The sequence below is a fragment of the Lissotriton helveticus genome, chromosome 1_1, assembly GCF_964261635.1.
Source record: "Lissotriton helveticus chromosome 1_1, aLisHel1.1, whole genome shotgun sequence".
Taxonomy (NCBI): domain Eukaryota; kingdom Metazoa; phylum Chordata; class Amphibia; order Caudata; family Salamandridae; genus Lissotriton; species Lissotriton helveticus.
Genome location: NC_136057.1, coordinates 222,728,287 through 222,744,291, shown reverse-complemented (window position 1 = coordinate 222,744,291; position 16,005 = coordinate 222,728,287).

Sequence of the window (16,005 nt, the reverse complement as noted above, 5' to 3'; positions counted from 1 at the left end):
TAGAAGTACAACTCCAACACAAACCTGCTAATATGATGCACTTAGACTCCGAAGCATTGCACCCAGAGCAGGCACTATTGTGTTCAGCCGCCATTGCATATGTAAGGCTCTGTCAGCACTCTTCACCTAGACACCCTTGGATGGATGTGAGTGAACAGAGGAGCTATCTGCTGTGCCACTCCATGGTGCATTGAAACTGATGGAAAACAATGTCTTGTGTTCTGCTGCTTCTGGTCAATATCCTGTATTCATTAGAACCTAGTTAAAGCCATCCCAACTAAGTAATGACAAGTACCTTTAACAGACTCCACTTTTATAAGGGATTTGAACATGAGAGTTTCCTACATATTCACCATAAAATGTTTTCTGATAGGCATGAGTCCGAGAGAGCTCTACCAGAATCATACATACAGAAACAAAGAAAAAAGCACTCAGGAAAAATTCAAGAAAAAAGTTATTTTTTTTAACAATCGGGTAAACTTTACTACATTTGCTCAACTGGTAAATAATTATTATGGAGAAGCCTATATTGAATTGACTATGTTTGAGGTGAACTGAACATATTATCCATGATCAGTGCCCAATTTATATCTAAAACCTTCAATAAATCTTTGATGATGTGCGCTCAATGAGGTGGGGGTTATCATCAAATATTAACTTCCAGAAAAAGTTCCAATTTGAACAATTATACCTCTGTTACAGCTATATCTTGAAGAGGATATACTTAGCCCCCAATTGGTACAATAATCCTGGATTAAATTCACGCCCCTCTGCATCCTCCACACAGCAGTAACAGCTTGATCACTTTGAGCGTTCAAGTAGTAGCTCACCTCTACTCTTGATTTTGCACACAACATAGGAAAATGAGCACATGCATGTTTGTTTGTTGCACACAGAGGAAGAGTATAAGAGGGAACATTGTGCCAGATATGATAACTGTTGACATTTTAGCATTGTATAAGATGCACACCTATCCAGCTGTACTTCGAGGATCTAGTGACACTTGTACAACCTGAGTCTAATGAGACACCTTCAAGTAGATCTTGCAGTCATCTGGGCCATGTGCAGTTGCACCTGTGATCAGAAACACAAAAGAGAGGAACTAGGTCAATTTCTCCTGATGGGAGTAGTTCAGTTCCTCATGTACACTGGTACAACATAGTCCCAGCCTGAAGACAGAATACAACCCAAGCAGAAGTTGCACTCTTGGTGGCCAACTTACTTCCATTTAAAACAACAGAGCAAGGCAACTTGCTGTTCTGCATTGCATGAAATAGAATCGGCAGAAATGCAACATATTTTCAAACATATGGTACACTGCTGCTGTCTCTTAGTGCTGTCGCACAGTGTGCTGCCTACCGCCAATGCAGACACTCCTGCACCATGGAGCAACGGTGTCTGCATTACAGACAGGATCGTTTTTGTGCAGAAGGACACCTTCCTGCACAAAAACAATCCTTACATTCATCTACCTCTTCCTATTTGTGCTGCAGAATGCAGAACAAATAGGAAAAGGAAGTAACAAGGAGAAATAAAGATTTTGCTCTTTGAAAAACACTTCACTGGGGAAAGCGTAGCACTTTGAGGCATTCCCATATTTATTAGCTTTAGTAAATCTGAGAAAGTGACAAAATCCATTGGTGGATGCATGGGAACGTCCATGCTCAACTTGTGGAATGCCTCCCCTACACAAGGCAGCGCTGCTCGCTGCCTTGCGTTACTTTGTATTTACTAAACCATGCAAACTCACACAAAGTGCCATTGTACACATTAGTGAATACCAAAAAATGATTTTGCATTGAGGCTGCACCACAAAAGTGACACAGTCACAAATCTTAGTAAATCTGCCCCTTGGTCTGGTAGCCTTCTGTCGTACTTGGTTGACTAGTGCTTACTACCTTTTACTGGCAAAGGCTAGAGGCTAGAGCCAGCCATATGACATACATAATTTAAAAGCATGGCCATTGCCCAGTCCTTCTGAGAACATCTTGCAGTTGCAAGCCAGATCTCATGGCCTCTCAATCTAGAGTTAGGACTGTCATTGGTGTAATTTATAATGGACTCAGACATAGCCCAATGTATACGGTTGATGCTTTGGGAATTGGTCACTACATTGTAAATGAGAAAGGGGTGGGTTTTCTGCAGGAAATTGAAACCTAACTATAAACAATAAAATGGAAATCTGTGGTATAGGATACTACTGGTTTCAGTGAGGGTGACTGGGGAAGGTGTGTTTGCAGGTTTGTATCTCCAAAATGAAAAAGGAAAGCACCTTCTTGTCAGCACACAGTCTGTACCCAAACGGACTCTATCCCTCATTAGGGCATTTGTTTGCGAAACATACATTCACACATTGCAGCCACCGAGACATGAAGACTAAATGGCCCTTTACTGGTACTGTGAGATGGCAGTGTTGTTACAGCAAGGGTACAGGTACTATGTCTGCTAAGTCTGGGAAAAAACCTCCACCACTACATGACCTGTATCGCCAACTGAATGCAAGACAAATGCCTCAACTCAACACAGGCAAGATAGAAGTCCTGTTCTCTCGGAACTGATCTCACCCTGGGAAGACTTCTGGTGGTCCTCCAACCTGGGTACCATTCCACCCCCGAGAACCACCCCAGAACCTCAGCATTATCTTGGACAGCAAACTCACCATGAAGAGCCAGATCAACAGAGTCTTCTCTGCTTGCTTCCTCACCCTCCATGTGCTTCGAAATATTTTCAAATGGCTTTCAGTATCCACCAGATGAACTGTAACTCAAGCCCTCGTTATCAACCACCAGACTATGGCAACACACTTTCCACTGGAAACACATCACACCTCCTAAAGAGACTTCAGATCATCCAGAACTTGGTGGCCAAACTCATCCTCGACCTTCCAGATGGACCCACACCACCCCCACCTGAAAAAGATCCACTGGCTCACCACCACAAGAGATGCCAATTCAAGATTCTAATGAATGCCTACATAGCCCTCCACAACCAAGGACCAGTGTACATCAACTACTGTCTGGGATTTCACCTACCCTCCACCACCCCGTGCATTGCATTGCTCTCCCTTGCCCACACCCCCTGCACCCGACACAGCAACAGTGGATTACTTTTTTTCTCCTACTTCGCTGTGAAGGTCTGAAACTCCCTCCCCAATCATCTTCATATCTTGCCGTCCCTTTAGTCCTGGCTTTTCGATTGTAGCCCCTGAGCAGTTTGGACCTCTCACCTGGAAACTATCACAGGTGATTAGCGTGCTCTACAAACCCTATTTGATTTTTTAATTAATTGAGAATCATACAGCCATGTTCATACTTCACCACATTGTCTTGGCTGGGGGGCAACAGCCACCCTCATTCAGAAATGGAGTAAACATCAGACATCTTTGACATTCAAAACCTCCAGTGTGCTTGCAAATTTTGTGAGTTCAGTATATTAAAAACAGGGATGTTGAGAAAACAAAGTTCAGGGTAAAACAACATACCTTTTACGAGCCGGGGAGGGGGCTTTTGTCTCAATATTAGGTGCCAGACATACTATTTATTAGTCAAAAACCACTGGTCACAATTTACAACCAATAGTTCTCAAACAGTAAATATTTGTATGGACCAACATATGAACTATTAGGTCGATTCATAGACAACAGAATCGGATTAGGAAGTATCTAGGCCTATCTGATTACTATTCATTAGGTATGAATGAAATTCCAACTGATTCCACTTGGAGACATTCACAGGGATGGTGACCGCCAAGAATCAGAAGACCGTCATGCATCTGATTCATTTTCAATAAAGCAATTTCTTTCTTTTTAAATGTAGCCCATTTTCTTTAAATGAAATAAAAAAAAATGAAAAAAAATATTTTCATTTTTTGTATACGTTTGGCTAAGAAATGGCAGTGCTGCCAATCTTACAAATACATATTTTACAGTCAAAGAGTTAGAAGGGGTTAGTTTTCACCTCCTTTCAGATGTTGGTAAGTTTTGTGTAATGTTTTGCAATAGGTTGTTTGTCACAAAACATTGATAAACAAGATAACAATTCTGCCCTTAAAAGGGACACTTACAACACGCCCTTTCCAGATACTGAATTGATGTCCACTTTAACTGCCATTTTAGTAGTCTAAAAACTTTTCTCACTCCTAAAATGGGACTAGTACAGAGGAAAAATCATATCAGTTGCAGACACCAGACTGGAATGTTTGCAAGCATTAAAATGTTTCGTACATCTAACCCTAGGTTGCCAATATATTACAAGTTAAACATTTTCAAAACGTTTTCCCTAAACTAGTGGTGACAAAGATCCTGCTGAACTGGAGAATCCGTTTTGCCATGGTGTTTGTGAAGGTCCCTGGACTATATTTTAGTTCTAATATGTAATACACATTAAAGCCCAGGTTTACTAACACTTTGTGCCGGGTTTGTGTCCATTTGATGATAGAAACCTGGCACAGAGTGTTATACAACGTAAAGCAGAATTTGTGTTAGAAAGTATCCCAACGTATTGTAAATTTGTGCTATGCGCTATTTGTGGCATGCTTTCGATCCATGGGTGATACATTTTCTGTACCCAATCAATCATCATGGAATGGAGATAAGGATTGGGGCCAAAACATATTGACTCTCAAAGACAAATTTTTCATTCCTCCTTATTTTTTCAAGTTGGCATGTGTGCTGCGTTGTACAGCACACTTACAAGGTGGTAAAAGCATTAAAAGATAGGTTTTGTTTGTGGGCGTGGCTTGGACGGCAATGTGGACGGTCGTCTAGGTCCGTCGGCTCCGTATCCCTGAGGAAAAACTAACCAGCCAAACTAGGCAAATCCTGCCACAAAGCACCAAAACGGGCAGGGGAAGATCGGCGCTGAAAGAAAGCGGACAGAACAAGAGGGAAGAGAAGCCACAACACGAAGAAATCAGCCCTTACACCTCGGAAGACAACAGCAGCAAGTAGTGCAAGATGGCGCCCTAAGGCTGGAGCAAACCACCGACAGGGGAGGCAGAAGAGACCGAGGAGGGAGACCCCACAGCACCAGGCCTTACACCTCACTCCCTCAACAATCACAAGCGGTGTCCCACACTAGGAACGGGGCCTGACACACACCACTCGGTACCTGATATCCGCGAAGCTGCAGGGTCCATGTGCCGGTGACCGATGCGGGTACAGCGAGGAGTCACGCTACAAAAAAGAAGAGACTGCCCAGGGATCCAGCGACCCAGAGTCCAGCCGAGCCAGTAAAGAGGTGAGCTTCTAACAGGGGAAGCGCCAAACCGGAAGTAGCTGCGAGCGAGGACGCCATTGCAGGAAGTCTTCACCAACCTGAGGCGGAAGCGGAAGCAGGGGACCGGAAACAGCAAGCGCGAGAGCAGCTCTACCGGAAGTTCCCGCATGGACAGAGAAGCGTACGGGAACCAGCACCGGAGGTGAGAGCTAAGGACCCCCCCACAAGCGGATAGCAAGCGGAAGCAAGCGGAGGAAGCGCGAGCCCAGCAGCGCCAGATCGGAGGGAGTAGGACCGAGCCTGGAGACAGGACAGCGAGAGGGCACTGCGCAGTAAGGCAGCAGCAGGCGGGTGCAGGGAGACGGCGGAAACGGAAAAAGGAGCAAGAGAAGCGCACAGTAAAGCGATACAAGTAACGTGACGGAATCCAGAGACTGCCAAGACCTGACAACGTGCCAGCAAAAAATTTTAAAACAGCGGAAGCAGCGGTTAGGAAGCGCGCCAAGGGCCCGGAAGATACGGGTAGGACCGGAAGGGCGCAGAAACAAACAACACAAAATGCGTGAGCAGTGGCATTAAGTAAAATAAGCTACCAAAGCAGAAGCTGCCCCAAGAAAGAGGGCCCAAGCGGCAATAGCCCCACAACAGGGCCCACAACAGCCCGAAGGGACGAGTCAAAGGACTAACTAGCTCAGTCCAACGAGGCAAACAAAGAGAACAAGGGCAATTGTAGCAAGCCCCATAACGCAGCCCCGAGCACTGGTAACACCGCCAAAGCACACCCGCACCCTCCTGGGGGGCGTAAAAGAACATCACGCACCACTCTCCACTCTGGGGGCGAGCAAGGCAGCGGGACCCCGCGACCGCCAACACTGGGGCACAACAAACAGGGCTCACAACAAAAAGGGCTCACACCCTGGGCAAGAGATAAGCCAAGCACCCAGGAGGATACAAGAAGGACGCGGAGACCCCCGCTCAGCACACCACGTAGAGACACATCGGCAACATCAGGGGTCACGACAACAAGGGCTCAATAAGACCATAACAGCTACAACTGCCCCACACCTCCCAGACGCAAGGCCCGTAGAGCTGCAAATCAAGGAGCAAGCAAGCGGCCTTAACAGCCGCGAATGAGACAAAGCACACGCTGGCAGGTCCTAAGGCAAAGACAAGAACAAGGCACATCAGAGAGCCCAGCAGATATAGATTTCTAGGGACTCACGTGCCGGGGGCAAAGACAACACCAAACCCACCAAAAGAGGTCCAAACAGAGGGGCGGCTAGGCAACATCCTATCCAGAAGAGGCATCGGAACAATGACTGGCAATGAGGGGAAGAAAGGGGAGGGCCAAAAAAGGCCCAAATTTAACTCTCAAGGCTCCCCACTGAAAACCAAAGGCGAAACAGCCACCCTAGAGACCATCCTAAGGAGAATAAACGAGGGCAACGAGGTGGCGAAGGAGACAAAACTTAAAGTGGAGAACATGCAGCTGGAGCTGGCAGCAATAAGAGCGGACCTTCACAAAAAGAACACAAGAATGGAAGCAGCGGAAGGCCGAATAAGCTCAGTGGAAGATGAGACAAAAGAGAACACCAAGGCCATAGAAGAACTACAGAAAGCCACGAAGGCCATACAAAAACAACTAGCGGAGAAGGACGACAGGGCAAGAAGGGGCAACATACGAATCCTGGGCATACCTGAAGGCGCAGAAGACAAAGCTGGCTCGTGCGCAGCCATGCTAGAAGAGATGATTCCACAACTCATGGGCACCACATTTGAGAGAAGGTTCGAGGTGCAAAAGGCCTACCGGATACCAGCAGGGAGAGCAATGACAGGCAAGGGGCCAAGGGCGATAATTTGCAACCAACTCAGTATGAGCCAAACAGAAGCCATTTTTTCGTTTGCCAGAAAGAACCAGAATCTGTCGTGGGCGGGGAGCAAGATCGTGCTAACCCAAGACTACTCGAAGCAAACGGTAGAGGCAAGGAAAGGGTTCCTGGCCCTCAGAGAAACCCTACGCAAGAGAGGCGCCACTTTCAGCTTTGCGGGCCCAGCCAGGTTCAAAGTAACCGACAAATGGAAAACAATGATCTTTGAATGCCCAGAGGATCTAAGGAACTACCTACGAGGACCACCGGTGGAAGAGATGGAGGAGATAAAAAGCCCCGGGGCAGCAAAAAGAAGTGCATCACCAGACGTGAGCGGACAATCGGAGTAAGGCACACCACAAACCAAGGAATACTCAGGACATAAGACAACAAATCTACCTCAAAACTACCATGAACAGTCAAACAGGAGCTGCAGATAGACAAAAAGGCCGGGGGATACCCCCCAAGCAGATACAAAGAGTCCTACCGCCGGACGATGGCAAACCCAAGGCAACAGGGACTAAACAAGACAAGGCCTCTACTTCCAACTTACCACAAACAAAGGAAGAACACAAAATCTACCTCAGGGATGATGCGGGGCAGAGGAACTTTGTCGTCGCACACCCACTCAGCAAGTAAGGGAGGGTGGGGGGAGGGAGGGGAGGGACGGGCGAGGGGGTCCGGGGGGGCGGGGAGCGTACACATGGGCTTACTATCTGTCATCTTTTCTTCTTCCTCTACTATCTTCCCCTCTACATCTTCACGTCGAGGTCCAGCAAATGCAGGCATAGGCACCGAGGAAGGCATACAACACAGACATCGCAAGCACGCAGGGAAGGGCCAAACACACCGCGAAACACAAACAACATAAAATGACAAACACCAACCAGAGCAGCATCGCAACAGACATTAAGATAGTGTCCCTAAATGTCAAGGGTCTCAACAGCCCGGTCAAAAGAAGGAAGGTGCTCGAACACCTTAAGAAACTCAAAGGGGACATCTATGGGCTCCAAGAAACTAGATTAGAAGCAGCAGACATCGGGCGCATAGGGGCAAACTGGATAAGCGAGGTTGTGGGATCTCCGCCACAGAACAAGAAGAATGGGGTAGTAACAATTATCACCCAAAAATCCCAGCTAGCAGTGGTAGGCTCACAAGTCGACACCCAAGGAAGGACACTGGTGACAACTCTCAGAAGGGCGGGAGAAACATTTCATGTAGCGAACATATATGGTCCCAACACCGAAGATAAATCATTCTGGGAAGGGGCGGGATCACAATTACACACACTACCACTAGAAGACCTGCTGATAGTCGCCGGGGACATGAACCAGATTCTAGACTCAGCAATCGACAGACACTCAAACAGGCCGAGCCAAACAGCAAACAACCCCAACATCCTGAAGAATCTCTGCGCCAAACTCAGACTGAGAGACCCATGGCGCCTAAGCACCCCAGACGCCAGAGAATACACATTTACTCCAACCCACATAACTCGTACATCCGAATAGATTATATTCTCATGTCAGAAACACACACCCACCGCATAGACCACACGGAGATAGGACCCAGATCAGTATCAGACCACTCGCACGTAAGTCTAACCTTGGCGGGCAGACATAATGAAAAGCCAACCCGCAGATGGCGATTTGATGATAGCATACTCCATCACGCCTCAGTGAAAGCAGAGATAGAGGAGGCGATAAAAGAATACCTGCTAATAAATGACACACCAGAGACAAACAGAAAGGTACTATGGGACGCACTAAAAGCCACCGTACGGGGTGTAGTCATGACAGTCAAGGGCAGATTAAACAAAGGAAGGAACAAAAAAATTGAAGATCTAGAAAATGAAATTAAAAAATTGGAGAACAGCCACATAGCCAGACTGGAAGACAAAAACACACTCACGAATCTGACCAAACATAAGTACGAACTCAATAGAATATTGAGTGAGCGAGCAGGGACCTGGATTAACAAATATAAATCTATCAACCTCTGCACTGCAAACAAGGCCGGCAAGAACTTAGCATCCTACTTAAGAGGGAAACAGCGACAACACGCGATAGGGGCTATCAAAGACAGACAGGGCAACTCCATGACTGCAAACAAAGAAATACTAGAGGTCTTTAGAGACTTCTATGAGGGACTGTACACTAGGGATGAAACACTTAAGGAGGATGGAGGCATAGACCTGCTAGGAAGTATAACCACCCCTACATTATCAGCCTGTGAACGAGACGTCCTAGAGCTAGACATAACGGAGGATGAGATAGCCAAAGCCACGGCAAGCCTCAAGGATAATAAAGCGCCAGGGCCAGATGGCTTCACAGCTAGCTTCTACAAAAATTACATGCACATCCTCAAACCCACAATGAAACAGATATTCACAGAATGCGTACAAACAGGTCACATGCCCCCCTCGATGGCTGAGGCAAACATAATTGTCATACCAAAGGAGGGGAAGGATTCAACTGAAGCAAAGAACTTCAGACCGATCTCCCTCATCAATGTAGACTGCAAGATATACGCTAAAGTACTTGCCAACAGACTCAATGCATACCTACCCAAACTCATACACAACTCTCAAGTGGGATACCTCAAAAACCGCATGTCCCACGACAACACGAGACTACTATGCCACATAATCAATCACTCCTCCAGGAGCAACAACGCCGCAGTCATGATAGCCCTAGACTAGATTAGAACAAATGAAGATATAGTAGGGATACCAATAGGGGGAGAAACTTTTAAGCTGGCGGCGTATGCGGACGATGTCCTAATAGTCACAGAAGACCCCGAAAGATCCATTAGAGCACTGACTGACACTATTGACAAATACGCCCAAGTCTCAGGGTACAAGCTCAACAAAGATAAATCTGAATGCAAACCCCTAAATATCCACACAACAAGAGAGGTACTGGGGAACTCCGGATTAAAATGGCAACAGAAGCCCATAAAATACTTAGGTATCCTTTTTGAGATAGACCTAAGAACGACACTGGAGCACAACGAACAGGCAACAATCACGAAAATTAAAGAGAAAGTGGAGGGGTGGTCACCCAAATTCACCACATGGTGGGGAAGGGTAGAAGCAATAAAAATGATGCTAACACCTGTGGTCAACTACATGCTAACCATGCTCCCTTTGACGAACACAGAGGAATTCCACAAGAAGCTAGACAAGATACTTAACAACTTCCTGTGGAAAGCGAAAAAAACCAGAATAAGCCTACACAAGCTCAGGCTCACAAAAGATCAGGGCGGTCTGAACATAACAAACTTCAAAAGATTCCAGGTAGCATGCATAGCCATACAGGGACTACACTGGTTAGACCCAAGAAAAAAATATACCCCAGCATGGTTAACACTAGAGCGTGGACTATTAAAAGGCATGAACCCCATCACCCTCCTCACAGCCAACACCCAGCAGTCAAGGAGAACCCCGTCCTGAAGAACACGAAAACAGCTCTCCTGAGCGTCAACAAACTATTGACATCTAGCATAAGAGGCAGCCAACTTGAATCTATATGGCACAACCCAACATTGAAATACAGAGATAAGGTCCGAGACATGCACGAATGGTATAGACATGGCATCTCCACGGCCCAAGGCCTTCAGGAAAAGGGCACATACACAACTTTCGACACAATCAAAGAAACACACAACCTACAAAGCATAGAGCTCTACAACTTCCTGAAAATCAAAGTAGCCATCAGGAAGGCAAACCTCAACAACCGCACACCTTCGCTCATACAACTCGCAGCCAGTCTCAACATGCTAGGACACCAAGTGGCACACCTATACAAAGACCTCAGCCCCAAGATCTCCAAACTAAACGATAAGGTCACAAACTTTTGGGGGGAGGTAGCAGGAAGGGAACTAAGCGAAGCAGAGAAAGCAGAGATGTGGAGATCCTCCACTAGGAAGAAAATAACGGCAGCGCTCAACCAGACCAAATATTGGCTAATGCACAAGGCATACTGGACACCGGCCCGTCTGGCCGCTATGGGGATCAGAGACAGCGATACATGCTGGAATTGCCACAAAGCGAAGGGAGACCTAGAACACCTTCTGCTCAGCTGCCCCAAGGTCAGGGGATTCTGGAACAGAATAGGGACACTCATCAAGGAGATCACAGGAATAGATATACACATAGATTTCCTAAACCTAGTCCTAGGCTTTATGTCTCCGTCAATCACAGCGACAGAAGATCGCGACCTCAATGACCTATTGCTAACGGCGGCAGTCAAAACGGTCCTAAGTAACTGGAAGGACACCTCAAAAGCCGCGCCCCAAGCATGGCTCAACTGGGTCACGTTCCTAAGGGGGGCAGATAACATCACAGCGAAACACTCTCCGAAAACCCACAGGCAGGCGAACATGTGGGGACCCCTAGACCTCTACCTAACATCACATAAACCCCCATAAGCGCAGAACCCAGACACAACAGAATGGTCACACCTTCCACACACCAAGCACTCTCTCTCTAGACCTCGACCTCTATCCCCCTCCACTCTACTCCACTCTAATGTCCGGGGCTGGGGAAAGGAATACCAACGAACAACGAAGCGCCGCAAAGGAGGAAGCATAAAACAAAGACCAACAGAACATGGACAATCGAACTATCACCCCCCCCCGCGCCCCTTCCTTTCCCTCTTTTCTTCTTTCTTCTTTCTCTGATTTTCCACTCATGTATATCTCATGCTCCATGTAAATATATATATTTTTTTACTCAATAAAAAATATTTTTTTTTTAAAAAGATAGGTTTTGTGCTGGTAAGGTCCTCCCTTTTAGTACAACACCTATGATTTAGAGAACACACACACTCTTGCCCTAGGTGCAAGAATAGGTACTGCGCTGCATTGCTGCCAAAACTGAGTCAACACTGGGGAGAGAAAAAAATGCACAACAAATATGTCACTTTTTTCTCTCTACCTTTGATGCAAGGCAGCCCAGCAATTCTGGTTGCCCCTTTGTGTGGTCAAATATTAGTAAATCTGGGCTGATTTACGAAATAGTTGCCTTACCGTGGTGTTTGTAAATTTGTATGCACTATTTTATAGCTCTGATGTATAGTATATATAAGATGTAAAAATGCTGCTTGGACGTGGTGTTTGCAAAACGTGATGGGGAACGTTATGCATTGTATTCCACTTCTGACTTAGGAAATTAAGAAAAGAGATTTGAACTAGAGAGCTAAACAGCCAGGTTTTCAACTCCTTGCTAAACTTCATAAGAGTGGACTGCCTCTAAGATGCTTCGGCAGAGAGTTACACTTGTTAAAGGCAGAATAGGAAAAACGTATTCCTTCTCAATGTGATTTTTAGGTTGAGCATGGGCAGCGCAGGCGCTGGTCTACGCGGCATCCTGTATTCAGTTTATGGGCTATCAGGGACTTTGGACACCCCACCACTTTTGGTTAGTTATTTGGGACGCTTTTAAAATTCCTTTTCTCTAGTTGGTTAATATTATGCATCTGTCCCGCCTTTCGTTGCTTGGTTCCTGCCCAGGGGACATCACCAGCTCTGGCCATCTCATGACTCCTGGCTTGCACACCCTCCCCCTCTAGTCATGTCAAATGCAGCATCCATCCATGTCGTTATCTACAGGAGAAACATTTAGGTCCTTTTCTAGAGGCCAGTGACTTGCTGAAGAACGTGTTGGGATCCCGGATTGTATTGAAATTTAGGAGAGGCTTTAACTTTCCTTTGCATAGAAAAGAACACATTGTGAACTTTATGATTTTGGACAAAAGCAAAGGTGTATATTTTTTACTAACCCAATGTATGCAGATTGGCATTTGGGCTCTGCCATAGCAGGTCTGTTGACATGCATGGAAGGAGGCCGACAGAATGCTACGACATGCCCCTCCTGTTATGGCTTGTAAACGTATGCCATTTGGACTCGCATCAGCGGCGGCTGCATTTCAAAGACTCATGCATAAATTGTTTAGGAGGGAAAAGGGTGTACTGTTTTTCCAAGATGATATTTTAGTCTTCAAGGAGGATAGGAAGAAATACAATGAGAGACTACATAAAGTTTTTTAGATTTTGAAGAACAAAGGATTGACTGTTGAGTTGAGTAAGTGTAAATTTGAGGAGAGGAGTGAAATTTACTTAGGACATGTGATATGTGAAGAAGGTGTCAGACCAAAACAGGCTTTGATAAATGTGATTACTGAAGAACCTGCTCCCACCAATAAGGATGAGGTGAAATCATTCTTGGATATGGCTGAGTACTGAGTCAAATGTATTCTAAATTTCGCTAGAGAGTCTTTATTATATAGCAACTACTTAATAAACACACAAAGTTAAGTTGGGACCCTCTTTGTGAAAATAAATTTAGTTATATCGTAGTTTATTGAGGAAAAGTACCAAACTTAAGCAGGTTTGACCGTAATATGGAAAGGTACATTGCGGTGGATGCCAGCAATAATGGGCTTGGAGCTTTGCTCACACAGAAAGTTGACAGTGGTAAGGGCCTTTTCTCCTACTGAAGAGAGTTATGCCATTGGGCACCTGATTATTTCCGGGCTTTTTTTTGGGGGCGTGTCAGACGCTGGGCCAGCCTGAGCTTCTGTTCTGAGAGAAGTGGCTCTATCTTATTTCTTGACCTTTGTAGTTCCACTTGTCTGGCGCGGTTAGCGTATGCCATGGGCAAGAGGATTAGTGGTAGGAATCTGCAGGCCCCCACATGCACCTGCTTTACGGTTAGGGGCTGCGGTGGGGGGAACGATCTAATCGCCTCAGAAAGAGATGGTTTTCTAACGTTATTTCGGATGAATAAACGGCAACCGATGTTCCAGAGAAATTACACGAGTGAAACTAGAACGCGCAAAAAGCACGCAAGGGGTGCCAAAGTAAACAGTACACGTTGAGGCTTGCCAAACCGACTTTATACCCCTGTCAAGATGTCTGTCACAGAGGCAGAGTAAAACACGAGCAATGGATAGAACAAGCATGGGTAGCGCAATGGATCTCGCATTACCTTGCATTACCGTGCGCTGCCTTGAGTTGGGCAGGCATTACATGGGAGGAGAATGGGCGTCTCTGCTATGAAAGAGAACATTGGGCCCAATTCACAGAACTAACTTAAGACAAAATCCTAAACTTACTACTTTTGGTATTCACAGAAGTTAGGATTTTGTCTTAAGTTTGTCTTAAGACAGACTTAAGACAAAATCCTAACTTAAGTCTGTTTTAAGACAAACTTAAGACAAAATCCTAACTTCTGTGAATACCAAAAGTAGTAAGTTTAGGATTTTGTCTTAAGTTAGTTCATTGAATCGGGCACATTTTGTTCAGCCTCCAAAGCCATCAAAGAACTGCATAGGGTTCCAGTCTAAGGCCCTGTGCTGGGTCCATAAGGCCCTGCATTAGGTCGGTCCTATCTCTCTGCAGGGCATCTTCAAAAGGTACTCTCGTCCTCGTACCTCACAGTCTATCACCGCTGAGAAAGTACTTGACCCTAGAATAAACAAGCATTTGTAATGCAGCAGGTCTAGCATACTGAACGTTGACATATTGGCGTTGCAAATAATAATGCAAAGCCAACCGCTCAAACTTTCAGTAATGCACAGCAGCTTTGCACTGCAATTTGTTACTTTTAGGCTGAAATCCCACGCAAAGCCTCACAAATCTTGGTTTGTGTGGCTCTGTAAAACCCAACATGGATTTTGGAAAAACTTAGTAAATATGGACCTGGGTGTAGAAAAATATGCTTTGGAATGGTGTTTGTGAAGGCTTATTTCTGAAGGATTTAGTTTTGATTCATCTGTAATACACAGTGAATATGGTTTCACAAGTCTCACACTTCTCTGAACTTTACTGTTGAAACTTTGTTCCTGGCATCGTTCCCTCATCCGGAGGGTGCAGGAGGCCCCAGGCAGGGGGTGGCACTAATGGGCCTCAGTGCTGGACTCCAACTCAGCAGAGGCCGAGTCCCAGAGGTGTCTGGGATTAGCACAGTGCAGGGGCTGATGCCACTTATAGCGCCAAGACAGAGCTCCTGGCCTTCGAAGGGCGGCTTCTCCGGGCACAGGTAGGTGCTGGGGCTCCGGGGTCATACGAAAACGGAATCAAATGCAATTCTATTAATAGTACCTCTAAAAAGATTAAAGTAAACTCCGTTTTCAGCCTCTCAGTGGCTGCCTCGGGTGGAAGTTACCTAACATCTTTCAGGAGTCAATGCGTTAACTTTGTGCAACAAAAGAACACCAGCAACGTCTAAGTTAATTTGTGCAAACTAAACAACTGCATGTTTGTAAGATAGGATAGGTCTGTTGTCCAAAATGAAGCCTGCAATGTGAGCGTCTGAGAGAAGGTTCACGTGACCCCACCGTCTCCGCCCCTGACCCCGTAGCCCCGGTGCAGCCTGTGGTCCACGTGAGCTCATCCTCCGTCCGCCGCCTCCGCATCAACCAGCTGTCAGACGGTGGCGCCTATGTAGGTTGTAGGTTGAGGGATAGTACTGCTGTTCATGGAGAGAGCCTAGGCACGCTTGCAGCCCGCTGGAACCTTCCTTGGTGATGGGTGAGGCGTCTAACATCTGCTCACGGTGAGTGAGCCATCCGCGTCTAACATCTGCTCACGGTGAGTGAGCCATCCGCGTCTAACATCTGCTCACGGTGAGTGAGCCATCCTTCTCTGGAACTAAGATAAACCTTCAAATCTCATGCGCGGTTGCAATGACGCGGTTGCATCTCAGCACTTTGAGGGATAGCTCAGCTGTTTACGGTATGTGCCTGTGTTGTATGTAGGGTTATCCCTGCTGACCGAGGGCGCACCGACTAGATCTGTGTATTGTTGTGAGTCGTGAAGATAATCTCAGCATGATACACGTGTTGGCTCTGACGTCACACCAATACGTGTTAGTGGCAAAAGTGGCAGATGGAGGGGTCACTCTTTGCAGCACTGCA